This window comes from Cyrtonyx montezumae, unplaced genomic scaffold (genome assembly GCF_038088225.1).
Source record: "Cyrtonyx montezumae isolate F1298 unplaced genomic scaffold, pur_monq_1.0 scaffold_41, whole genome shotgun sequence".
NCBI classification, from domain to species: Eukaryota; Metazoa; Chordata; class Aves; order Galliformes; family Odontophoridae; genus Cyrtonyx; species Cyrtonyx montezumae.
In genome coordinates this window covers 851,756-879,469 of record NW_027072047.1, presented here as the reverse complement: position 1 = coordinate 879,469, position 27,714 = coordinate 851,756, and the positions used below count along the sequence as shown (strand labels likewise).

The window sequence follows — 27,714 nt, the reverse complement described above, 5'->3', positions numbered from 1 at the left end:
TACTGAAAATTCATAACCTTGCTAAAAGGGCATTATAATGGAGTTCTGCAGCACACGGTAGTTAAAGGCTGTTTACTTTTTCAAACAATTTGCAGTCTTAATGTGTGGAAACATACTTTTATATAAGCTTCATCTATTTGCGAACACAAAATTGTGGCTGTTGAGAGCTCTCTTCCAGTATCTGATACCACTACAAACAATGTTTTGGCTATCTCTATATGCTATTGGACCAACTCTGACTCATATTATGTACTCATTATATCTCTTTTACAGTTTAAAAAGGTTTGAAATCTATTTCATTGCTAATTTAAGGCCATTTCATACTATATGTTACTCTAGGGCAAAGAGGTTGATTGCATTAAGGCTTGTATGTTCAAGCTTGCCTGCTACATAGACTTTATTTACCACCACTAAGTCCTATCATGAGTGATAATCTAATGAGCAAAAATCGGGCAGTTTTAAAGTGGAGCCTCTAAATAATGAACTTGAACATAGAAATGCTGTCCATATTCTTATTTAGTATACTTTAAACATTAATTTCAGTGACAGTTAAATCTGTGTTGAGCTTTGGGAAATTCTGATATTGGCAACTTGATATAGGAGTAATTCTCCATAGATATTAGTGGTTAAAGTTCTCTTTTCCATGACTGAATTCAGATGGGAAAGAGGACATCATCTCTTAGCTTCAGAAGTGTAAAATAAAACACAAAGGGGGAACGTTGTCTAGGCTCTCCTCTGAATTCTGCTAGTATTTCTGCAGCACTGTTGACAACAGCAAAGATGTATGGATGCAACTACCGTATGCTACTGCTGGCTTCCTGAAATTCATTTTATCTAGATGTAAGATTTAGGTGGTTCTTGTTTCTCATATTTAAATAAACAATGGAGATTGGGGATGTAATTGGGACTTCACTGTGTTTTGTTTAATTAGATAAAGTACTTAAAGTCTTTTTTATGTACATAAGGAGATGATATTTTTGTAATTGTTTTTGTATCATCTAAGATTACTATTGAGAAACCATAATAATAAGTACTTTAATCCATGAATGAAGAAAACAGTGCATTTATTCACCTTATAACCCTCTCCTAGGTAAGAGTATTTAGAGGATGGATGCAAAGGGATTGAACAATTTGATCTGAAGTTTGGTTAAGGTTGACACATTGTACCCTTCTTCCCCATGACTTGAAGGCGAATGGCGTACATTTGCAAGTTTTGAAATAAGATGCCTTGCTTATTTTTCCATTTCCTGATAAGGGAAACGTTACTGTACATACGAGGGAAACTGATTATGAAAGTACTAATACTTTGCCCTTATCTAGCATTCCAGCATCACTTCATGGATGTCATATTGAAACACGATCCCTCTACATGAGCCTGATAATATCAAAGCAAACAAGAAAGAAACATGTTTCAGCTGATAAAACCATCCTTTCTGTAACAACAAGTGAATTTTGTGAAACATATACTAACACACACACACACACACACAAACAAAACAAACAAACAAACAAACAAAACCCCCAAAACAAAACAAATCAAAAAAGCTAGCCTAACGTATTTCTTTTCACATTTGCTGTGTTCTCCTGCTGCCATTTGATGCAATAACACACTCCTGGTGGATTGCGCAGGTGGTGGTCCCAGTCCTATCAGAAACTATGATGACAAATAAGCTCTTCACTCCCCTCCTCTATCCAGATTCCCAAGGATTTCGGCCACTAATAAGATCTTGCAATACACACTCAAGAGAAAGAGATACCAAACTGCTCTCCTTAAGATCTGTGCTTCTCTATACAGTCTCCCAAAGACACTAATTAGTTTGAGACCTACGGTGTTGCTATTGTCTCCTACTCTTTTCAGTCTGTGTTCACCCTCTGCTAAACGGAAGATGCAATGATAATAAAGTCAAAAAGTAAACTTAGATTTTTTTCCATCCCAGTGATGTATTTCCTTGAAAGAGTTATCTTTTGTGTGTGTGCCAATTGAGGGAAGAAGAAAGGCTTTTAATTATATCTCAATTGGATTACCCCCATCTCTGCAGAAGGGCTCTTGACATTATTATTTTTTTTTTTTTGAAATTCTGTTGTCCTAGCAATAGCACATGGATGACAGAAACAGAGTGTGCTGCCTTTCCTCACTGGTAAAATGACCCATGTCACTAATGACAAAGTCCTCAAAGCTTTCTGTTTAGAAGGATCCTACACAAATACAGATCAATATCTTCAATTTGATTCTCACCAGCCCATCTGTAAAAACAATATCATTCTGCTGTCAATGCAGTTGCTCTCTTCTATCCAAATAATTTTGAATTAAATCTTTCTCCTATTTTTAGAGTAAGATATTTTGTAGATTCAGATTAATCTGAAAAAGCTACTCTTTTCAAACAGCTCTCTGCTTTATAATACTTTTGTCCTATCTTCTATATGTTAAGGAACCAGTATCACACAGAAATGCAATTTTCTTTTCGTTTACAAAAAACATATAAAGTGACTTTGAATGGATCCTTTGCAAACACTGTAAACTAAATAGTGTATAGATTTTAATATAGAATACATGTACTTATTCTTCATGTTAAGAGCACTCTTTATCATTCTTGGGATAACGGTGGAACACTCTAAGGTGTTTAAAGAGAAGACACAGTGAGAAAGATGGAAGTTTTGATCTTCAGGTAACCACAACAGAAATTACATAAACCCAAGTAAGTGATGACTAAAAGCAGACATGATAACAATCTGCAGCTGTTTGATGGAGAAAAACATAAAGGAGGAAGAGATTTTACTCAGTGTCATCCAAAGGCTAAAAGTAGCTGCAAACCTAGATAGACAAGATAAATTAAAAGGTTTTCTTCACCTCTAACAACTGTGATTCTATTACATTAAAATAGACGAAAAGCTACAGAGTAATACTGAATCCATTTCTAAGCTAGACCTTCTCTGACAGATTAAATAGTACAGTAGATTGTGATTTCTTCTTTTGTAGTCAAATGTTAATTAGATTCCTCACAGCTGTCTGTATATCCATCTGAGTTAGCAGATGAGGGCATTAACAATATGAACTGATTCAACAATAGGGTGAAACTTCTTTATGAAGAATAATGACACATTTGAAGCACAGACTGGTCCCACCAACATACAAAACCTATCAGTGCAGAAGGACTCTGCTGCATATTTTATACCACATCCACAGGGTTTGCTGCTGAACGCAGGCTCCAAAAATCCTATGTGCCTCAGAACATCAACCAACTCAGATGCCAAGCACTAAAAATTAAAGAAATGGAAAACTAATATATGTTTTTTTCCACATTTTCTAACTAGTCATAGGAGAGTCAAGTCACTTTACATTTCTAAGCCTTCCTCACATATCTTTAAAACAAGGACATGCTATTTGCCTTGTTAGTTTACTGCCTCTAAAACCTTATAGTGTTCTTGGCTGAATATTATTGAATTTCAGACTACAATGCTATTATATCAATGTCAGTTTCCCCCTTTTTGTGCTCCCCCTAGGTGTTCTGTCACTTTCCTGGACCTGTAGTCAAGTAATGAACTGAAGACGGAGTTCTCTGTTCAATTACCTTCTTCAAGTATTGTCTTCAAAACACCTCTTTAAGAGACAATTTTTATTTGATTATACTAAGAATTAACGTTCAGATTAGAAATGAAAGAATCAGTTGAATTCTCCTGAGGGAGATTAATAAAATACTAAGAATTCAACTTGTTCTTTTCTTTTAGGTGAAATTATATGAAATTGCTGCTTAGACATGTAATCCTCCTGTTCGAAAGTCATAGGACTGGGATTTGAACATAAAAATTTCCACTGAAATGAATGAGTCACCCTGCCCGAATGTCCTACTTGGCTTTGAAATTTACACTTTCTATCTTAAAACCTACAACAGAATTTACATAACAATCTGAAACAGCTCTATCTATAACTTAAAATTTAGAATAAATGACATCTGTGTTAAAGATTTGGGACAGGTCTGTTAAAACTTCTCATCTGTGATCACAAATAATCATGAATGCAAATTAGGGCAGGTGAGAGGAGCTAACATCATCTTCAAATCAACTAAATGGATACTCAGTTGCCATCATTTCCACCTGCAGTTTATTCTAACAGCAGTTGCTTTTGCAGGTATGGTACGAGAACATTTTTTGAATGGTGAATACTACAGCAATTATATTACTGTAGGTCTGATGTTTTGTCCTTTTAAAATAATGCAATTAGACCTCAAGTCTGAAAAATGATCCTGCAGTGCAAGGAGAATAGAATATATGATCTAATAAGTCCTGTGATTCTTACTTATGATCTAATTGCCAGCCAAATATAAATTCTTCTTTAAAATAAAATTTAATTTTTTTAATTAGATCGAAAAATTGCTTGAAATATGCCTCTTCAAAAGGAACAAAAATTTATTTTTTGCACTTTGCTGATGCAGCCTCAGCTTGAGCGCTGTTCTTGGGATAACCACATAAAGCATTCCTGCTCTGAGGTTCAGTCATTGTCAGAGAGATGAATTATAAAACAACTTTATATTGTGCAATCTGCAGATTTTATTGACAAAGGTGTCATGAGCATAAGAACTGGGAGTCTCTGTGCTTGTCATGGGATAAATAAGAGGATCTTCAGAGCTCTTAGCTTTATTCAATTTGTTTAGATACAAGTTGACTGTGAGCATTGATTCAATGCAAGACCAGTTATGGATTTTCAGGTAGGTACATACACAGTGGGGAGTAATAGATGCCGCTAAAGCGAGTACAAGGCTGCAATTCACTTGGGAGGATGTAGAGATCATGTAAGTCCAGCTGTATAAGCATGCAGGATCAAGGGCAGATGGGATTGATCCTCTGACAGAAATGTTTTCTCCTCCCACTGCAGCAACAAAACATTGCGAGCCTCTTCTCCCATGGGGGTATATGGTGACAGATCATATTTGTGCATTAGAGTATTAGTCTATAGTATTAGTCCCTTGTTCTTTAAAGCTTAGTTTCCCATCGTTATCCTTCAGAAACATTGACAGTCTCAGGTGCTGAGTAACTAAACCACAAAATACCAGCTGATTTTTTGTGTAAGACACACCAGAGCAAAAGACTAATAATTTTTGCTCTTTAACTATCAAGATTCTGCTATAAAAAATGTCTTCTACTCCATCTTTAAAATGTCACCTATCCAGTCTACCACATCTCCAGAGAGATGGTCTTTGCCTTCATGTAACATACTAGCTTGCGGAAGACATGCTACAAAACAAGCAGAGTTGACAGAAATATCCAAATGCAGAAGCATAAATCTAAACTCAGACTACATTACCATGATTAAACCTAGTTCAGAAAATTCTTCCAGGCCTCAAGCAGTAACAGTCTTGAAAGTCATCTCATTGGAAGTCCAAACAAAGTGTGGGCTTCCCTATGGATGTGAAAGTGAATAGGAAGTCAGCAGGAATACATGGTTATAATGGAGGCTGAATGACAAGAAGATCAAATTTGAAAAGGTTATTGAAAGTCCACTTCCCTAATAATGTTTTAGTACCGGTAGAAGCTCCCTCTGAACTATTTTGACTGCTGAGCTTATAATGAATTTCTGCTGGGTACCTCTGATGGTACTGCTATGGAGATGGATGGGGCTCAGTGCAGAAGATGAGTGACGAGGTTAGGGAAGGTGGGATTTATCTCACATTCAACCCATCCAGAAGTTACAGATGTAATCTATACCAGTAATCTTGTTGTCTCCCTCCAAACGGACAGAAAAACGTCATGTTGATTACAATCTTTGGTCATATCTCCAAGAAGATTGCAAACCTACACATTTTGGGCTGAAAAACCATTATGCTGCAATTCTGAGTATCAAGCTGGATGGAATTGGAATTTGGTCTGAAGTCTCTGGAATAAAAGATTGCTTCCCTAGACTTTTCAGCCATGTAGGCTCCACTCATATCAGCTAGGAGGACCTGACATTTCATAACCCATAAAAGTTAGTTTCAACTTGTCCTTTGTTGTCTTTCATGCTGTTGAAGAAATTAAAATTGGAGAATACTCTGAAGCATTTTGCTGGTAATGGTACTTTAAACATAAAAGCACTCCTTCATCTTTGTCAAAACTCTTTGGATTTTCACTAGTATAAATTATTACTTATTCATCACCAGTTGAATTTTTGGCTTAATAACAACACTGAAAAGAGAACAATGTATTTAGAAGGATATTTTTTCTTAGAAATTGTTTCCTTCAGCCAGATTCCTAGCTAATTCTGCTTATTTTTCAACTCTCAGGACTAGTGAGAAACCTGAGATGTTTTGATCTTTCATTCTTCCCAAAATGCTCCAAGGTCTTTATCTTACAGATAAGTCTAGTCTTCTATTTTGTAATTTCTTCAAACAGAGCTGTTTCAACCTAAGAACTCAAATATTGTTTCTCACCACAAGTCAGAGCTGGAATGAAAAAGACAACAGTTTCTTACTGGGGTGAACCTCCTCATTAAAAAGCTAAAATAGAATATGCATTAAAACTTGTATGATATGCTAAATATAACCTCACTGGCTATTTTCAAGGATTTTGAAATTTTTCCAGTATTATCCAGTTTCAAAATAACTTCTTATTTAAATAAAGACACAAGAATATTATCAGCTGATTGGTAAATAACAATGTACTAGAAGATCTGGCTTCTATTGCTATATATAATCCAGGTGTGGGAAAGCCACTTAGTATCTCTAAATCTTGCCAGTGTTTCATAGAAGGATACTGAAGAACTCAAAGGTGGACCAGTGCCCACTTTCCAGCATCAGCAGCTCTGAGTCACTGATGTTGGAAATGCTGAAGGTCTACCCATGACAGATGAAAGTACAGAACACTAATAAATCATAATACAGAGATATTCAGATTTTAAGGATAGGGATTGAATTTCACTCAATCTTTTTATCATGCCAAGTGATTTGTGTGTGAATGCATACTACCAGGCACCCAATTATGATCTGTATTCCTTAAGAAATGAAGCATCTATGCTGACCTAATCACAGCCATATCTTCGTTGTCATCATGCATTTCTTCTGTGTTCCTACCATATTTCTTTCTCATCCCTTGTCCACATTTGACTCAGACTGGAGCTGAATCCTGGCTGTTCCCTTCATGTTCAAAAGTCTCACATATCCCATAATAACTCTTTTCATTTGCTATCTAAATTGTGACTGCCATGACTAATCTACAAGGCCCTGGTAGACTAGAGGCCCTATTTTCCATTAGCTATCTTTATATTTCTCAAATTAAACACTTCAACACTATTTCTTATGGCATTTTTTGCATGTTGACAAGGTTTCCTCTAACTGTCCAATTTTCCTTTAAACTCTCCTTTTTCCTAGAAGTGACAAGCTCTTTCAGTCAGATCAGTGTTCTTCCTACCTGCCTACTCCAGTGCCTGCCTTTAACCTCTGCCTATCTTTTATTTTAGAATTAGAATTCAGAGGTTTTGATCTTTGACCAGCCCTCCTTATTATGGGCTAAGGCTAATAATAAAAACATAGTGTAGGAGTGCAAATATTTGTTCTTACACATCTTCACTGTCTCTCTGCAACTCCTCTCCCTGTTCTCACAAATCACAGCTGAGTTGGTTGCAGACAACCCTGTGCAGTAGTAAAGCTCTTGTAAGATACAATACATCACTAGGAAGTTTCATTCTTTCATCCTTTCCTATCTTCTCTTTGCAATAAGGAACTGAAAGTGTATTTGCAGAAGGAAAGGAATAATTTAGTTAAGGGGACAAGATTAATAAACTCCTTCCCTTATGAAAATACCTTGCCATTTTTAATAGCCATTAAAAGTCCAAAGGATCTAATTTCTTAACATTTAACTCCAAGTATGTGCTCTGCCTGTAATAAATGGCCAAGTACTCAATAGATCTACATTAGCTTGGTAATGCTCCTGCTGGTATTTTAAACTACAGCTAGACAGATCTGAGGCATATGGCTTAAGCCACTAAGCCACTGCCTGTTGTCTCTGTTTTCCATTTACTTGGGAGCTTCCTGAGGTCTTGAATTCATCCTTCAGGATAATGCAAGCTTTTCCTGGCAGTGAATGAACTGACACAACTTACCTAAGTGATGCAATATTTAAGGGGGGGGGAGGCAGGGCTGGGGACTGTGGGGGGGGGTAAGTAGGATTACTTTAAATACCTGACTTAACCCAACTAGCATTTGACCTGGCACATAATATTTCAGTGTCACTTTTGCATGTGTGGTTTACTTATTTATATGTTGCTGTCTGTTTTCTTTGGAAAGTTTCAGATACCAAACAAGAGCCTATCCTCAGCCCAAGGTTAATACACACAGCAAACAAGGATATTCCTAATACCTGTCCAGAAGTAGCTTACTCTCTGCCATATTCTGCTTGTGACAAAAATTTAATATGCTTTTGAAAAAAAAAATTAAGAAAGTGTTGAAACCCTTAAGCATGAGAAATGCCAAAATTCAGATTTTTTACAAAAACACGTGATAATTGAAGTAATAATTGATTGAAAATTAACTGCACTAGTGTAATAGACTGAAAAAATTGGATCTAGCCTCTGCTAAGCTGTTTGACAACATATGTAAAATACAATTGTCCTGAAAGTAAAAGAAATAAAATATAACACTCTTTTTCTGCTCTGAAACCCAAGTTATTCCTCGTGGGCAATGACACGATATTTCCTGAAAGCAAACAGCAGTGGAGTCTAGCCTGCTTCCTGTGCTGCCTTGTGCAGTTTCATGTCAGGCTTCCTATAGTGGAGAAGCATCTTCAAGCTCCTTCTTCCATGAACAGAGAACACGCCAGCAGCAGTGAGATGTGCTGTCAGTCAGGGATCTGAATCTCTTACTCATCCTCACAAATCCTCCCACCCCTCCACCATGCAGAACCTCTCCAGACTGACTTTAGAGGCAGCTGCTATGGTTGATCAGCTGCTCCCAAGCACTCATTTTTCTGAATTCATCTCAGCAGTGATTCTTTTGGTGGAGATGCACAGTCAATCACATCAAGAATTAGAGGAAGCCTGGAGGGGACAGATATATCTCCAGTCATTCCTACAAATGATATGCCCCTGCCCTTTCCCAGGGAAGGTATGGTATCTCTGTCCATTCCACACACTGCAAAGTCCCCCTCTAGCAAACAGCTGTAATCAGTGCTGTTTAGCAAATCATGGCAGCTACCAACATGCTCATGCAGATGTTGTTTGCATACTACCAGAGATGATGCCAACCAGACACTTGGCACCACAATCCAATCTGGGAGATGAGGAGCTTTCTAGGTTCATACATAACATTCATTATGTTTGTTTTTAATAAGAAAATTGACTCGACACATAAGGGAGACTGGTCAGACAGCTAGCATGGAAACTATTAGTGCAGAAAAAATGAATAACCTGGCAGTTAAATGTCTGTAACATCCACACACTCCCTGGAAACAACTTAGAAATAGGGTTATTCATTCAAAATTTATCCCATGGTCCCTGGGCCCCATCATGCTGGTAAAAGTGGCTGAAACACTTTGCACAGCTTGTTACTGGACCAGGGCACACTGTGGTGAAGGGTAGCTATTTCTAAGGAAGGCTTCTCCCAGCTCATAAAAACTAGTGAACAGAGCTCTGAAACTCTGCAGAAACTCTGTGATATGGCAGAGGCTGTTTCCACAGAATGACATAATTGTAGAGACTCAAAGGAACTTCTGGAGATCACTGAATCTATCTGCCCTGATAAAGCAGTTTATCTAGAGTAGAAAAGGAGCCAGGTGGGTTTTGAATATCACCAGAGGAGACTCCATAAACCTCTCCATAACAGGCTCTGACAGTGTTCCAGTAGTTTGTCACCCTCAAAGTAAAGAAGGTTTCCTCATGTTCATATGGAACTTCCCATCCACTGGACTCCTTCCCATTTATATATTTATCAACATTGTTAATACCCTCTCTCACTTTTCTTCAGGCTGGATAGTCCCAGGTCTCTCAACCTTTCTTCATAAGGGAGTTTCTCCATGCCTCTCTTTGCAGCCCTCTGTGGGACTCTCTCTACAAGTTTCCTGCCTTTCTTGAACTGAGAAACCCAGAACTGAGCACAGTACTCCACAAGTGGGCTCATTAGGATGAAATAGAGGGGGAGGATCACCTTCCTCAACCTGTTAGCCATGCTCACTTTTATGTACTTTAAGATATTATTGGTCATCTTGGCCACAAGGGCTCACTGCTGGCTCATGGCCAACCTGCTGTCTACAGGACACCCAGGTGCTTTGCCACAGAGCTCCTTTCCTAATGATGGCTTCAAGAGGCATCTGTAACATGAGAGGCTTTAGAAAAACACTTACATATAGAGGGTCCTGAAAGTCTTTACAAGTTCTGTTTTCCACATGCACTTACAGGGGATCAGTCTCCCACCAATACATCTTCAACAAAACCACTAACAGGAGCCCTTGTCTCTCTGGTTGCAACTTTCATCTAAGTCCCATTTTCAGGCAAACACTCTCAAATTCACCATTCATTCTCTTTATACACTGCTTATATCTTTTGACTGCATATACACCAGTAAATAAAATGAGCCAGCACCTATTTTCTGGCCCTGAAAGGAAGTAGTCATCATGACTTGTCTTGCTGGGGTAAAACATCCTAGCCAAAACAGGGTAGCCTTATATCTGTCTTGCAAGCTGTAAACAGTCTCTGGCTCATGATGTCCACTTACATGTTACTTGAAGAGAGTCTACCCTGTACAGACCAGGATGTCCTGGCAGACGATATCTACAGATAACGAAAATCATGTCCTGTCTGCATTCAGTACACTGGTACAGACATTGCCTCTCAGTCTGCAGCTTAATTCATTGATTCAACACCATTAAGATCAGCAGGTACATAGGAGTTTTGCACTCATGTTACCAAGAAAAAAATCCCCTGACTCTTATCTTACGATGTGATGGATCAAGTGTGACTAAAATAGGAATCCAGAAGACTGGTTTCAACTGGCTGCCTAGCAATTGGATGACCAAAGTCAGACAAATATCCCATGCAAAGGGATTAATGGCTTCCTCCATTTTTAAATCTGAATGGTATTAAAACTAACCTCGATTTTGCAAGGGAATGAAGAAATCTTACTAAGAACATATGCAGTTCAGCTCTTTCCTGTTAAGTTGCCATATGGCAGAGGAGTGATGAGAAAAAGAAAAATATTGACAGTGATGATATATCTCATTACAGAGCATACGGACCAAATTTTCCTCTCAGTTACACCAGTGAAAATCTGGAGTGAACAGCCCTGACTTGATAGGAAAATCAGATCAGTCAGTGGATATACAAAGCCAATTATGAGAATGAAACAAAAGCAAACTTGAGAAACATTATGGTATAGTAAAAAAAAAGGTATGTGGTAGAATGCCAGAAGACAGGAAGTCATTGGACCCAACATGCTTACTCTTCCTTAGAAAAAATTCATACAATCTATAATAACCAAAAGTGGTCAGGATCTTGTTTTATGCCTGAACTTGGCAAACTGTATGAAAGCTGCCCAAAAACATCTGTTCTGGCTTCCAAACATTTATATAGACCTTTGTTAGAATACCAAAGATGGCATCACATCAATAGAAAGGAAGTGTTGCAGAAGAGAGCAGTACATGGATGCTAGAGGGATAAGTCCAAGTTTAACACAAGAACTACAATGTTTTACACACTAATAACTTTCATTTATTTCTTGCTGAATGTTTAGATGATCAAAACTATAGATGATATTTGACAGATAACACCAGCAAGTGCTTCACGGAGTGAGACTGCAGGAGATGGTGCATTCCTATTTCTAAATTACTTGGAAACAGTCAGCTTAGCAGCAAAAGCTGCAATGATAGCATTGTCTGACCATCATACTATAAAGACACAAAGGCAAACACAGCTGACAGGATTTCTGGAAATATAACTGGAAATGTGTGGTTTACTTTAAGCTTACAAACAAGCAGCAAAAGAAGTATTTTACTTATAGTAATCTTTTTTAACCTATTTTCATATAGGCATAAGTATAAAAAGTTTTGCTTTGACCTATATGACAAGACAGAGTCACACACATAGAGCAGAAGAAATAGAAAAACCAAAAACTAAGTAAAAAAACCCAAACTCAAATAGATTTAACATCAACAATTTCACATGCCCACAAAAAGAGTTAAATTACAACTAATTAAATAAACTATTTTTTTTGTTTGTTTGTTTTTTTCTTGGAGGCCTAAGGATTGAGGTTTTGCAAAAGATTTCAAAGACAAATTATAGCCAACTCAGTGTCCACAGTTTCTTTGGAAGCAGCATGGAACATTTGGCCAGAAGAAAGAGTGCCAACTATCCAGTGCAAAGCCTATACTTAAATTTGCAAAAGCAAAAAGCTGTGATTTATACCTCTGAAAGGAAGAAATAAAAAAATGATAAATAAATTAAAAAAAAAAAAGAATCTAACAGTACATTCTGTGTAGGTTTATTATTTTGCCAACAGTTTGTGGGTTGGATGATGAGGTACGTTCCTGAAGATTAGACATCACCATTTTTTTAAAGCAAACAAAACAGCAGGAAAAATCAAAATTCCCCTAAAGCAGAGGCAGTCCTTGAAAAAGTTCAGAGCTGTTGTGGCTTTCTCTTGGCTCCTTTTTTTTTTTTTAAGAGAATTAATCAACCAACAGTGTTCATCAGCTTTGGCTCACAGATAGCATTTTGCTTCCAGTTGAGGACAATTAGAGGCACAGTGTCAACTGATCATTTATTAGGTTGTGTAAAGTTCTGTGGATACACATTGTTTTTGTGACATCAAACAATTCTCATAAAAAATGGTGTTGTTATATGCAGACATACCCTGGTTTCTTCTCCTTTTAAACACAACAGATTACCAGTTCAGTAGAAACCAAAGTATTTTTGAAGAGAAATGCTCACTAAAAGAAAGCAATATGGCTTCAGAGTCAAAATCAGCTTGCAAATGAAAATCAAGCAATGTAAATGATGAGTTATCAGTCCATTCTTTTGTGCCTGATGATACACTTTGTAGCACAGATAACAGAAGAGTATTGATCTATGTAAGTGTGAAGAATGAAAATACTTAATAAGATTTGATCCTTTATATTTATTGTGACAATGCTGCGTCATAGCATTCTCCAATATAATTTCCCCAGCTCTCCTAAGGCATCAGAAACCTCTCAATGAATCACAGAGTCACAGAATTGTAGGGGTTGGAAGGGACCTCAAGAGATCATCGAGTCCAACCCCCCTGCCAAAGCAAGTTCCCTACACCAGGTCGCACAGGTAGGCATCCAGGCAGGTCTTGAATATCTCCAGAGAAGGAAACTCCACACCCCCCCTGTGCAGCCTGTGCCAGTGCTCCGTCACCCTCACCGTAAAGAAGTTCTTGCGCACATTCGTGTGGAACCTCCTGTACTGCAGTTTTTTGGCCGTTTGCCGTTTCCCCTTGTCCTGTCTTCACACAGTGCTGAAAAGAATGTCCCTGAATGTCCCTGGTAGGTGCCACACAGACATATTCATAATAGATCCCCCAAAAATCACTCTAAATTTGGCCAGGTATTATGGTTAAAATTTGAATATTTTTTTCCAGAGAAGGCTCTTTTTCATTGTCATTGACTTCTCCCAGCCACCAAAGGCCTATTCTAATCCTGCGAATTAAAAGTCAAAATAAATACATCATAAATACATTGTGCAATAAATTCATTGTGCAATAAAAGAGTGCTGCCAAAGGAAAAAAAAAAAAGAAGTGCAAGAAAGCCCAAAGAATGAAACAATGTCATTCTGCAGACTGAAAAATATCACTTATTACTGAAAAAGTGCTCATACAAGGCACACTGTTAGACAATTCTGGGTTTCTTGATAAACAATCTGGAAAATCTATTTCTTTAAACTTGCCTTTTAAGCATGTTCTATAATCCTAGCTACAAGAAAAGAGATTTGGGAGACAGGAAACTACATTTAGGGTAATTCCAGGTACCTGTTGTAATGATAATCACAATTTTCCAGTCTGTATAACTTGTTTGAGTTTTCAGAGCTTTTCAGGCCCATCCATCCCTCTCCTCCTTAGAGGTAGTTGCATGTTAATACATTTTTTTACTTAATATTCATCTCTTCTGGAAACATTCAGGCAGTGTGAAGGTACTTTCCTCTAGGTTCTACCTGATACAGATCAGGATGCATCCTTTCTGTAGTCTTTCTTAGCCCTGCCCACAGTCCTATCTACTTGAGCCTCATGTTTTAAGAATCATTGCTGTTAGTCTTAAGTTGGTTTCCATGAGGGCTTTCATCTTTAATATTTGTTTGTTTGTTTGTTTTTTCCTAATGCATTAGTCTTATTTCAACTTTCACTTCCTGTGCCAGGATTTATCTGAACTATTATACAGTTAAAAAATGTTCTGAAGTGTAAGAACATTTACTTCTGCACCAGGAGAGAAAAGGAAAGAAAATAAAAAGACCAGAATGAATCTGTTAATCAGGAGGGAAGGAGAAGGATTTGCACAGACTCACTGTGACATTACCTTCTTCAATATGCCTTCTTTTCCATGTTCTTCATGTGGTATACTAGATGAGATGGATATAACATAGCAATTCCAATGTCCTTATGAAATGTGGTAATTGAATAAATCATAGAAGTGTAGTACACCAGGCTGACACATGCTTTCAAAAATACATGTGGCTGATCAGTAGTCTTCATGGCAGCAGGAATTTTCTTCCTTGTGTGTATTTCCCAAACAGTATTTTTTAAAACATTTTGTTCCTCCTTTTTTTTCTTTCTTATTTTTCTCTGACCTGTTCAATTTTGTATTATTTACTAGGAACTCTTAAGCTAAGATTATGCTACACTGCAAATTTTCTTATAAGAGTGTCATAGTCATCAAGAGAGCAATGTCATTTGGATGAATTAGGACTCCCTTAGGAACCCTCATAAGAGCTGGAAAATCTATAAAGTTCTTACTGAAAGGTAACCCAGCTTGTGATTTTGTCTTTTAAAGTAAAATATTAGGGTTGCTTTAGAGATTTGGAGCACTTCTAGTCATGGGAAAGAGAGCACCACTGCTTTCTTAGGCTATCAATATATATTTGTCGGGCACCAATAACTCTTCCAGCAAGTTTCATGCTCCCATTCAAATATCTTTGCTTGTTTTAAACAAAGTAAGAATTAAAAAAATGATACTATGCAGAATATTAAAAATAAAGTGGCTTGACAGTTGAGTTAAAATAAGCACTGCTACTAGTTCGATGTAAATACTAGGGAAATCATATCCTAAAAATGACTTCTATTGCCCCTGGGCATGATCACTGAGGGGGAGAAATGGCACCTGCTCTTCTTTAGTCATTTACCAGTGCAGGGGAAAAAGTCTCTGGAGAGACAATCCCTGTCTGCAGAGAAAAGGTCAGGACTGCTCTATTTCTGTCTTTGGTAACTCTGTATAACTTTGTGGATGACACTGCAGTAAGAATTACTGACACTTGTGCACGATGATGCATTAAAATCTGTTGCAATTGGCTGCTTCATGCTTTGACACTGACCTTCTGGCATTAGACCTTCCCGCACCTTTGTTTATCTGCCCATAAAATGAGGATAAAGTTATTGACCTCTCTTGTAAAATCAGTCTGAGATTTACTGCTGAGAAGAACCATGTACAAGTTAGGTAAAGTATTTAACACCCAATAACTTACATGAAGAGAACACAAATTCCACTGTCTTGTCAACTCTTATTGAGAGAAACAATCTTGGGAGACTCACTTCTGTCTGATCTTGACTCAAAAAGCCTAGTTTAGATGAGATACCATACAGATTACATTGGTAAATTTTTACTTGGCTTTCAAAGCATCTTCTATTCCCCAGTTACCAATTATTCTTGGGAGAAACAGTAAAGCCTACCTTTTATGAGGGTATAAGGTTGATAGTAACAGAAATTACGATGTTTTCTAGTTACATCAATGGCTTGGAAAAATTAGTGTTCTTAGGTCCATAGCCAAGGGTCATTAGTTTGATCCAGTTTAGTGGACCAAAAACTATAAGAATAATGCAGTGAGGGCCAGATGGCAAGGCAAGATCCCTCTTGTACAATGTCAGGAGCAATATCAGTTGACAGTACTATGCTATATGGTCAAGTATAAAAAAAAGCTTCCCCTTGTCCAGAAGACCTGATGACAAGACCACACAAGCCACATGTATGAACATACAGCCTCCTCCCCCTGAGACTATTCTCTGATGGATAGTTGAACAGCAGTATCTCCCAAGTATTTAGAGATATCACCCAATTTCATCTTACTTGGTGGGAAATGTTTCCCCTTTCTCCTGACTTAGCCCTGTAACATCCACCTGTGTTTCACCTGCAAGTGAATGCAAAGTGCTTAGTGAGTAAGATTACAGCATTATTCATTAAGAATTTATATAGAGAAAATTAAATCCAACTTGCAATCAAATGAGCTGTTTTGTAATTTGATGAAATGGTGTGACCTACCAAGGGACTTGGTCCAAAGAGTTTTGTATGCTAATCTGATGCTAGGCACACAGAAGGACTTCAGGAATACTAGCTTCTCTTGGGAATCTCGCCCACCACTGAAACTTCATGACTATAATTAACATCAATCACGCTAGCAAAATGGAAGACCAAAAGCTACTTGAGGGACCACAGTGCTCAGAATGAGCACCAGTGCTAGCCAGAATCATCACTGGGGAGTAATTAGGTCTTCTGCAAATCCTAGTAGGACTCTCACACTTCCAACTACCTTCTGGCACGTCTCTCTTTAACACTGAGCACAAACTGTGGATCCAGAAATAGATGGGTTAACACTGGGAAACAAGTTTAAAAATAAACAAATAAATAAATACATAGAGCTGCACGATTGGAGTGAGAAGCAATGTCTCTTCCACAGAACATTTAAACCACTGTAAATACACCAGTACTGTCCACATTTTAAGTAGGCTTCTTTGTAATTCACAATACATCAGAGAATGTATCTGCATGGCTCTCTACCCAGGTATGGTGAGAAAGTGAAGCAGAAGTGCCATGTAGTCATAATAATACTCTTCATTTATAGATCTCATTTCACTTCCATCATTTCAAAGCCTTGCCAGTATTAATTAATTAAAATCTTGCAACAGCCCTTTGAGTTAGGCATGGACTATTATACCACTATATATATAGGAAAACATAGAGGTCCTGGAGGCTAGATTGAGAGTGCTTGCTTTAGGCACTCAATTTATATGTTGCAACATCTGTAGAAGAATAGGTGCTTGGTTCCAGCAGAATGATTCAGATCGCTTAATTCATGTGCCTACGCAAACTACATAAGCAATGCAGGCACATGCCTCTGAAGCAGCAAAGTTCACATGTTCCTCTATTGGCAGAATGGTGAGCTGTGTTGCGTCCATGGGATGGTTGGGATGGTCTAGTAAGGTTGACACAGCTACCCAGCTGTAGGCACTGGGAAATATTATTCTTAGGACTGTGGCCAGGTAAGTGCTTGCCTGTCTACATGGGATTCCAAATGCAAATTCCCTTCTGAAGGGCAAGCACCTGTGTTGTGGGATAAGTGGGAAGAGGAAACACAAAATATTCATGGTTTAAGAAATAATACAGAAACTAGAAAATGAGAAGTAGGCTGTCCAGCCCAAACAATCTGACCCCAGTATTCCTACTTCCTGGGGGCGATACCAGCCTATTAGTGAGACTGGGAAGCAGTGCTGACTCCTACTGAAGCCTGACTTCTCAACAACCAGAAACTTAATGTACAAACACTAGATTGCATCATCCCAATGGAAGGGGAGGCTTTTCGATTATCAGCTTTCTATTTTAGAATTCTGTTATGGAAAAGGATGAAAACAGACCAGGGAACACAGGTGGTCCCTTGTGTTCAAGGCTAACCTGGCAGTTAGGAGTGCCCACATGCTTACACACTACCACAGTCTTTCTATGTCTCTCTCCTACGTCCTGGTATCCAGATCCTCCACACTCTGCACTTGTTAGCTACGGACATTACAGAGTCATTTGTTCTTTCAAGAGAAAAGCTGGGCCATGAGGGTACCATGCTCCAGGCTCCTTTCCAGTCACAGAATGGATATGCACCACACAATTTTGCCTCTTTACCCTGTGCAATCTTGCAACACTAGCCTGAAGTCTCCAAACTCTCAGTATTCCTCTAGTCACTTCCCAGAGCACAGAGGAGACAGGTAGCTGTAGAAGAGCCCCTGTTCTGACAGCACATTTAGGAAATATACATATAAGTATATAAATATGCTCCACCCTTGGAGACATTCAAGGCAAGGTTGGATGTAGCCCTGTGCAGCCTGCACTATAGTGGTTGGTGACCCTGCCCACAGGGGCGTTGAAAGTAGGTGATCCTTGAGGTCCTTTTCAACCCAGGCCGTTCTATACATAATTGCAAGCAGACACTGCCTAGTGGAGATGAAGATCAAGCACTGCACAGCATACATTGGTCTATCTACACGAGACACTGACAGATCACAGCTGTGTGAACACAAGCCTGTAACAAGCAGTCCAGAGATAAAGTCTCTCTTCTTGATTTGGCCAACAAAACCAAAAATATGTAAAAATATGCCCTGATTTTCACTTGTTGAAGTGTTTCATGCTAGCTCAATACCAACTAAAAAAAGTGGTTTTGATCAGACTGTGAAGTTGTCATTTTCCAGCAGCGCAAGAAACATTAGCATCTGATAGGTGCTACACACCTAGCTGCTTTAAGCTTTCAACCATTGAGCACATATGAAACCATATGCTTATGTTCTGAAGTTACTCTTAAGTCTAATATGCACTGTACAGATTCATATACTTGCTTGGTTTCTCTGGGAGGTAAGTGCTACTTCAGATGAAAAGGATGGAGCCATTCCCTGGGACTTAGATACATCCAATTCACTCATGTGGGGACTTCAGTTGACTCATGTATGGTTTAAATCACACTCACTGACTTGTTCAGACTAGGCAGCATCTCAGAAGCAGAATCAAGAAAAAAACTCAGAAGTCCTTAATCTGGGTTTGAGCCTGATTTATTATCATTTTTACCTTCAAGGGGTTTCTTTAATCTCAGCAAGACTCTTTCCCGAGTAGCAGTATAGAAGAATTTGGGTTAATGCATCCTGCTCTACCCACATAAGAGTAGCTCCTATTAGTGTTTTAGTAGTTGCCCTTTTTTGCAAGAACTTGCAGAGCTGACTTGGCTAAACTTTTAATGGGTATGCTTCTAGTGTGGGAGGAAATGTTAAGCACTGCTTATTGTTACTTAGCATTACACACCCAAATGCCATAACTCTATCCAGAGTTCACAAGCATCTAGCTACTTTACTATCTACCGCAGCACACCATATCACACATACAATCTTCCTTACTGCCTAAAGTAATGTCATGATGCACTGTAGGAGCTGAAGAATGCTGGTTTTGCAAAATGCATGCATTGCTTCAGATTGCAGTGAATCCATTTAACAGATCAGGCGACAACCATTAATTTTAGTGCAATAGATTTCTCTGCTCTTCTTATTTACCAAGAAGCTGTCTCATCAGATCAAATCAATAAAATTACAAAAGACTGTCCAGCATAGTGTCAGCCAATATCTGCCTAGCATCTCAGAGAGGTATCTATTATAAAATGCCTCCAGTTTCTTTTCTGCCACATCTCCACTGCTCAGTTTGTTCTGCTGAAAATAGTAAAGTTAAAGTTTTCCAATGTACTTGGCTGACTCAGAAGTGCTTTTGGGCAGTCATGCACAGGCGCACGTATTGACCGCCTTACTAGCAGTAACTTTGGCCCTTTTGTGCCAAAGGAGATGTGCTATTGTCCTTGGGTGCACTTCTTGAGGCCACGTGTGGGGCGTACACAACTCCACCCTCGGCTGAGGTAGGAAACTTGTTCAAAGTGGTTTTGAGGTTTTGTTATGAAGCAAAACAGGAAATCTGCATGAATTTGGAGTTTAACTATTTTTTAAAATTTCTTGCTCTCCCAGATTTCATTTTTTTTCTAATAGCAAATAAATAAATATCAGAATGACAAATATTCTGCAACTGAGCACGTCCCAGTCCTGGGAGAAGCCCAAGTCTTTAGTGGTGAAGAATGAACTTCAGGCAGCAAAGAGATCCTGGAGTAGGCTTGGGAATTTTTCTTTTCTTTTTAAAGCGAACCAAGCAACTCAAAGTCTGTGTCAACTTATTCAAGTGATCTTATGCCAACTAATCATAGCTGGCACAGAAAACAATGCTGACTGTTGCTCCTTTCTCTGCCTACACTTGAGGCAAGGAAGGCCAAAGGCATAGAGCTGAAATGGCAGTTCTGTTCCATCTGGAGAGATCTTTTAATCCACAGACTTGCTGCTTTGGAAGGACCACCAAATGGATCCCAAAAAATCAGTGAAATGGGCAACAGACACATAAGTGGGGTAGAAGCCAGAGTAAGCGAAAGCAGAGAGTTAATTTAAGTTAAGAGCATGGTTCAGTTGACAGCATGGATGATTAGTGTCTCTTTTTCCTGAAATGAGGAGCATCAGTACAAGCCCTACTGGCCCAATGTGCTTACCTTTGTGTGCAATACTGCTACCATTACTGATAGCCATGAAAAAAATAAATGACATGGTAACATGGCCTCTCCTCACCCCTGAGAAAGCAATGGTGAAATAACCAACTCATTTTAGTGAGAATGCCAAGCAGGCCAGGTATGTAAAAATATTTCCATCACTGCTGGCCCCAGAATGGGATCTGATGGCAAATATCTCTATGTGGTAGAACTGCACATTACTGTGGACATCTCCTCAGTGCACTGCTGATTTATACACTGTGAGACCACTAAGCAAAGTTTACCTAGATGTCTCCAGTACTCTGTTATATAACACCATATTTGGATCAAATTCTGTAATCAGTTATGTCGGTGTCACAAACAGCTGCAGTAAGTCCAGCAAGTTACTCATAGATATGATACAATTTGGATGCAATATAGCTTGTAGTTGGTATCAGCTCAGAAAATTCTCCACAGATTGCTCCCAGTTTATTTAAGTTGCCAATCTGTGTTGCACAAGGCCCCAGCAACACTTTCACTGATGCTGCAACATCACTCTGACGTCAACACTTTTGTTTGATTTTCTGTCACTGTTCTTACAGATTAAATTTCAACCAGTGACCCACATCTTGATAGCTCATTAGCAAAACCCTCCAAGCCGTCCAGTCCTGCCCTTGCTTGACATTTAACTCTACACTGCACACACTTTTGAAGTCTTCTGCAATCCACACTGTTTCCACAGGAAACAGGAAACATCCACAGGAAAAGTTCATACAAGCATACTGCTACTGCAAAAGGCCATGGGATGGTCCTACTCATGAGCATGTTTTCAATGAAAGATCACTGCACATCCCTCTTACGAGTCCTTTCATCTTCAAAACTCCATGGACAGCCAAAATTTTCCTTTCTCAGCCCTATTCTCAGCCCTTGACCTATAGGGGATTCATTTGTATAGGGGATTTATTTGTACGTTCTTCTTCGTGAAACTTAAAATGGTGTTCTTACTCATTTTCATGTTCAGTGTCATTACTACAAACTAGTAGGTGGAGGCAATTAGAACAATGTTCTTTTGGCTTTCCTTTGCTGTAGCACATTAACATAATGCTCTTGGGTGCACTGGGAATAGAAAAGCCAGAGTAGAGTATGCTCAGGAGGTCAGAGAGCCCAGTTCTAACATTTGCAATAGAGTTGGATGGGATACAAGTAGCCCTGAATGCATTGTGATCCAACTCACTAGCAGATGTCTAGAGCTCAGCTCTGCCTGCACCCAGATTTGAATCCCAGTGACAGGCAGGTTAACAATGAAAATCCAGCTATTGCTTCATTTCATTTCTTCCTTGCATCTGACCAGACCTCTTGTCTTGTACTTGGCTTATCAGTGTCTTCAAGCAAGAAACAATATGCTCTTATATCAAGTTCAGTCTGGAGCTATAACACATTTTTCTTTCTAGTCTTCTTAATGCAACTTGTCCACTTTTGAAACCCTAACATGTTATTTCCCTTCAAGCTAATGAAATCTTCCCTAGAAATATTGAACTCAGGTCGGCCTCAGCAGTTCTTTAGGCACTGGGCAGGCAGAGGTCTGTTGCATGGGTTCTGTCCACTAACAGCCACTTCCCAGCCCCACACCCTCATTTCACCTCAACCAAAATGTCTCACCTTTAAGGTTGAAGTCAACTTTGCTGACTTCAATGGAGAGGCGCTTGATTTATGTGGGACTGAGAAGAGAATCAGGCTGTGATTCCTTATTGCCTTTTAAAGCCAAGAGCCCAGCAGAAGCCAATTGTGTCTGACGTGAAGCTGCTGCACACCCAATGTGGAATCTGCACAATTCTATAAACCAGCAGTGGTCTAAATAAAAACTTCAAACAAGACATTCTGGCATTGGCCAGAAAGAGTGAAGATAAACAGCTGGGAGCTGCCAAGTTGTGAAGGAAGAATCGCTTGACTGTTGGACAGAGAGCAAAGTAAGAGGCAGAAATTAGGCAGGGTGCTGGGAGGCTTGTAACACTCCCAGAAAGCAAAGGGGTCACAGTGTTTAATCTGATTAATTCATCACTAGTCCAAAAGACTTTGTACTGAGCCTCAGGCAGTGCAATAAACATACAACCATTAAGACAGGAAATAAAATATTGGTTGTGTGGTAAATACTCCAGCTCCCTCTTCCACACCAGCTTCTCTCTCGTTTCTTCTCTCCTTGGTTGGTGCAAATAATGGAGACAACACAATAAACGAATCACATCATTAAACAACAAAACCCATGGTATTTCAAATTTCCTGTCAAAATACTTTAAAGGAAATCTTTGACTTGTTCTCCCCATCAGTCTTGCCTTCCCTCAACAGTCCATTCCTCTAGGAATTACCATGGACAGGATGGAGCAACAGCTACACCAGTTTGGCTTCTCTTCCCAAGACTGGCAGAAGACTTAGTGGAAATCAAGAAGCACATTTATCCTGAGGCATTTTTAGAGGTCATTTCAGTAGTCTTGGTTGTATATATAGGCACCCAGGGGCCCAAACTAATGCTTTTACGAATGCAATTGTATTTACAAATAATGGGATTTTGCAAAGATCTGATGCTGAGTTTTATGGGCCAGATGGCATAAACACTCACACTATAACTAACTGTACGGTGCCTGTCTCTCAGCACAGGACACAGCAGGGAGGACAACCCCCCCACTGACATTGGAGCTGAAAAACAGTTGCAGCTGCTTGAAGCTATGTAGGAGCATAGAGTGTCAGAGGATACCATGACAGAGCCAGAGCTGGGAAAAGAGAGCATGACTAATGCTCTATACGTCCTGGGCAAGTGACACTCATGACTGGATCTTCTCCCATCCACTTCAAGTACTGCTACTTCTCCCACATCACACTTGCTGGGCAGCAGTTTGTGTTTGACCTCAACGTGGCTCTCTACAACAGGAAACAGCTTTTACTCCCCTTTCCCAAACAGACTACGTTGTTTATCCTGTTCAGACATTTTCTGGAGTCACATGAGAAAATTACAATGAGGTGGATCTCCAAACCCCAGTCCACACATCAACCTAGATCTCCATCTGTGCACATGCTGCAATATGACACTCATATCCCATTGAGTCAAACGTTGTAACTAAAGAGAGCAAGGTGACTTCAAATTGGTATTAGAAGGATTTTTTTCATTCTCTTATTTGACCCTTCTTCTTCCTTGTTCCAAGATGTATATGCAAATCCATGCCCATATTCAGAAGAACTAAGCAATGTACAGTCTATACTATAGACATTGATATCACATCTCTAAGCTAATCAAATAAGAAAATTTTCATCAAATATGGTATTGAGCCAGTGTTTACACTATTCTTAAGGTAACATATTTACTAGAGAATAATGAATCAACCCTGTAAATCTAGCAACATAAAAATATTAGTCATGCAAATTATTATGGAAAAATCATCAAAGTTTGATTAATAAGGCAGTTGACTGGGTCTTCTACATACATGCAGAAGGAGAAATAAGTTTACTCACTAATGAAGAATAGTAAAACTTTGGCTGATTAGGCTTCATGATAATGGTTTAGAAAAGTGTATGCTGTTTCTCTGAAAACAACAGAGTTCCTCATGGTGGCTTTGCCAATATTTCACCGTTTGTTTTTGCTCATAGCAAGTCCTGTTCTAATTCACAATAATACATTTGACTTTTGGGAGAGGATGGGCAGAGATTTTTTCTGTGCTGTGTGGAAATGGAAATTCCCCTTTCTAGCAGAAAACTGGGCCATAAAAAGGAGTTTTGACAGAGAAGAAATCTCATCCACCTAAATGGCACTCATCAGTAGAGCATGGTTACTTACGTGTTTGTAATGACACTAGACAAATACTGTTCGTTTGCTTGACTGTCATTTCTCCCTTGTCCCAGTAAAACACCTACTATCCCTTTGGAAGATCTAGTCATCCAAAGTAAGGCTTTTTAACAAGAACAAGGGCAATTTTAAGATAAAGATAGTAAAAAGAACTGTAAGCAAGTGCAGCATGTATTTAACATACATGTACATAAGTACACATAGCACCATCCCTCCTCTCCCCAGCAAATCATAGGGCCAAAGCCTATTCACTGTTCAATACCCACCCTTCAGCTATAGCTGGTGAAGGTGGTGAAATTCCTTCAGAGTTAAGCCAGCAACATACATAATTGCTGCTGAGGAAACCTCAAATTTGAAGAAACTCAGCTTGTAGCACGTTAGACCTTGGGAGTAGAACAGGTGGGGGTGATTGTAGGTGAGTTAAGCATCAATTTGTAAAATATGTTTGCCATGCTAACTATCCATCATTCAGAAACTGATGATTACTACCTTCCTAATAACTACATATAATTAACCTAACATTCCTGTAAATTCACTGTGAATAGTGTCTGTGCTACATCTGATGAAACTCATCTACTTATTTGCTGATTTTTCAGTCATGATGTCTACTATGCAAGCAAGACAATCTTTGCTGGTATAATCATCAGCTTAAAAAGAAAATAAAAGGCAGAAAAAGTCTGAGCATAACGTAGCAAAGATATCTATTAGACTCACTAAAAAAAAAAAAAAAAAGAAGAAATATATTCCTATGTATAGTGGCTTTTGTCCTGTGCTTCAGTCACATCCTGTCCTGTCACGATTGTTAACTAGGAAATAAACAGACAGTCTGTATAGATAAGATGGCAAATCTGCCTATGCAATATTTAGTGTTATATGCGCTTTTCCTCATATTTTCAACCTATGGAAATCAAAAAGAAGAACTCCCTATTCTTTTCAAGACACAGTTTATGACATCAGGACTTTGCATCTGCATTGCAAGTCTCTTTCTCTGCACTACGTATGAAAATGAAGCAAGCTGATGAGACTAGGCAATGAGGAGTTTGCTACAAGGACCTCTTTTAGACACAGCTATGCTCTGCCTTCCCAGCCCAGCTGTGTCATCAATATGTGGTCTTTCCTTGGGTCCCTCACCAGGAGCTTTAGCAACAAGTAGAGAGCAAACAAAACCCTCTTTAGCAACAAAACCCTCTTTAGGTTGTTCCTTGGTGACTGAATAGGTAATGCAGGATCTGAATCACTTTCTGCTATGTCACTGCCAGAACTCACAAGGTCCACATCACTGAATGCCCAGTGACAGTCCAGGCTGGTGCAGTGCAGATCACGGATGCTTGCTGTGGCCAAGAAAGGTGGCACTCTATCCCTTCATTCTGGTAGAGATTTCCAGCTCCTCCAGAAAGGTGTAACAACTTTTCTCTGGAGTTTCTGATCTTTCTAAATTGTAAAGTTATACATAAGCTTTCAGGTTATCTGTCAGGATAGTTTTCTGCTATATACACTACCAGTGAATAGCAACAGGGACACCAATCTTTCAGAAGTAGCTAGGTGTTATTAGAAAACACAATAATAATAAAAATAACAGCAGTAAAATGGTACCTGCTCCAGCACACTGCACTGAAGCTAATTACTGTGCTTGAATGCTGAGGAGCACTAACTAGTTCTATCATCACTCTTATCATAGATATCTCAACAGATTATGGGTAGATTTTCCTCCATATTTCATCTCCAGTAACATACTATGAAGTTGCAAATGTCATTACTGAGCATGCCAAAATGCCCATGTAGTGAATATAACACTGAAATCATGATGTAAATCTATTTTCAGCTTTCATCTGAATATTCAAGATGTCTCTTCTTATCTCTGTTTTGTATTATTTTGTACAGCAAAAGATGACAAATCCTGAATAGCAAGAACTATCTGACTAACAAACTGCCTTCTGGGACAGGGATGCATGTTCTTATAGGATTTCTCCCCTACCCTTCCTAGTTTTACCTTTTATGATTAGTCAATCACTGTTTAGCCACCTCAGGGAAAAGCAAGGTGAATTAGGAGAAAAAATGCCAAGGTTATCATGGAAAAGGTTAATCCTTCCTTAGTGGGAACCAGTTAATAGCTATGGCTAGACTCAAGTATGGACCTCTGTTGGGAATCCCAGTGAAGGTCAAAGGCAGAGAGGGAAAAAAAGCTGCACTGAGATCTTAGACAGTCAAAAGCAGACAGATGTTCCTACGTTTTAATGAGCAGTCTTGGCTTCAGGTCTTTCTTGGCAGAGATGCTTAGTTTTAGCATTTTTCCTAGCAGTGCAAGGTATGGCTCTGGTTACTTGGCTTTGCTTAGCTAACTGCTGATGATTTTTCCATCTAAATAATAGCTTAACAATGAAGAAACCAGTTCATAATCTATGACTTGATGGATTAGGTCATAGGGAATGATATGCAGTTGTAATCATGAAAAGTAAAAATAAATAAAATTAATAATTTTAGTATAAATGAGAACCAGTTTAAAAAGTTTAAACAGAAAATCTGATGAAGATCCTAGATCCTATTGCAAGACCTCCATCTTATGTTTTCATTTTCATGGTTAAATAAACAGACGGAAAATGACAGGAAATTGATTTTTTCTTAGCAAACCCTTCTTCCAAATCAGCCTGGTAGGGATCACATCCCTACTTTGAAAACTCATTTGGGTTCACCAGTGCTAATTTTTTCTTGTCAGTTTTCTGTGCCAGAGTGAAATAAATTAAACTGGAAAAACAGGCTTAGCAAACATCTTCTGTTCAGAAGGCAGAGGCTAAAAATCCAACTGTTATCAAACAGCGAAATCAATAGCTTTAAACAGACAATAGAAATAACCTCATCAAAAATTCGGAAGACTTTTGTTTGCTGAAACACAGCTTCCTTACTGCAATAGCTTTCAGAATGCTTGCTGGAGAATGGTTTTGTTCTCTGACAGGCATATAACTTGAGACTGTTTTCAGTCTCTTTTCAACATTTTCGAGTTTCTCATTTCTGTGTGTCACGACCAGTCTGATATTGTTTGATACAGTGGTTGGGAGAGTTTTCATGGGATGAGCTCCCATTTCACACTGCTTTTCATCATAATAGCCTGGATCTTGGTTTCAGAGTAGGAAATGGAAAAGTCTAAGTGGCTTAAGTATGAGCAGTTTTTGGATCTCAATCAGATACTAGTCAATAAAAAACTCAAGAGGCTCACATTGGCAGGTTATACACGTTCTCTGCCCCCTTTCCATTCTCAGCTGATTCTCCTCTTTGGTTTTGGAGGCTAAATTATGTTTATTTGAAGCTCTTTTCTAGCAAATCGGAATCTCATCTACTGCTGGTTGGTTCAATAAAGCTCACCCTTTTCCCAGAAACAAGTATGAAATCTACTTTGTGATAAATATATGGT

The 27,714-nt window shown here is 38.7% G+C and overlaps 1 protein-coding gene across 2 annotated transcripts in view; it reads right to left on the bottom strand.

Annotated features, from left to right (window-relative positions):
* Window positions 1-27,714, bottom strand: part of SETBP1 (SET binding protein 1) — a 264,102-nt gene that overhangs the window by 49,592 nt on the left and 186,796 nt on the right. The gene's annotated exons all lie outside the window — the stretch shown is intronic.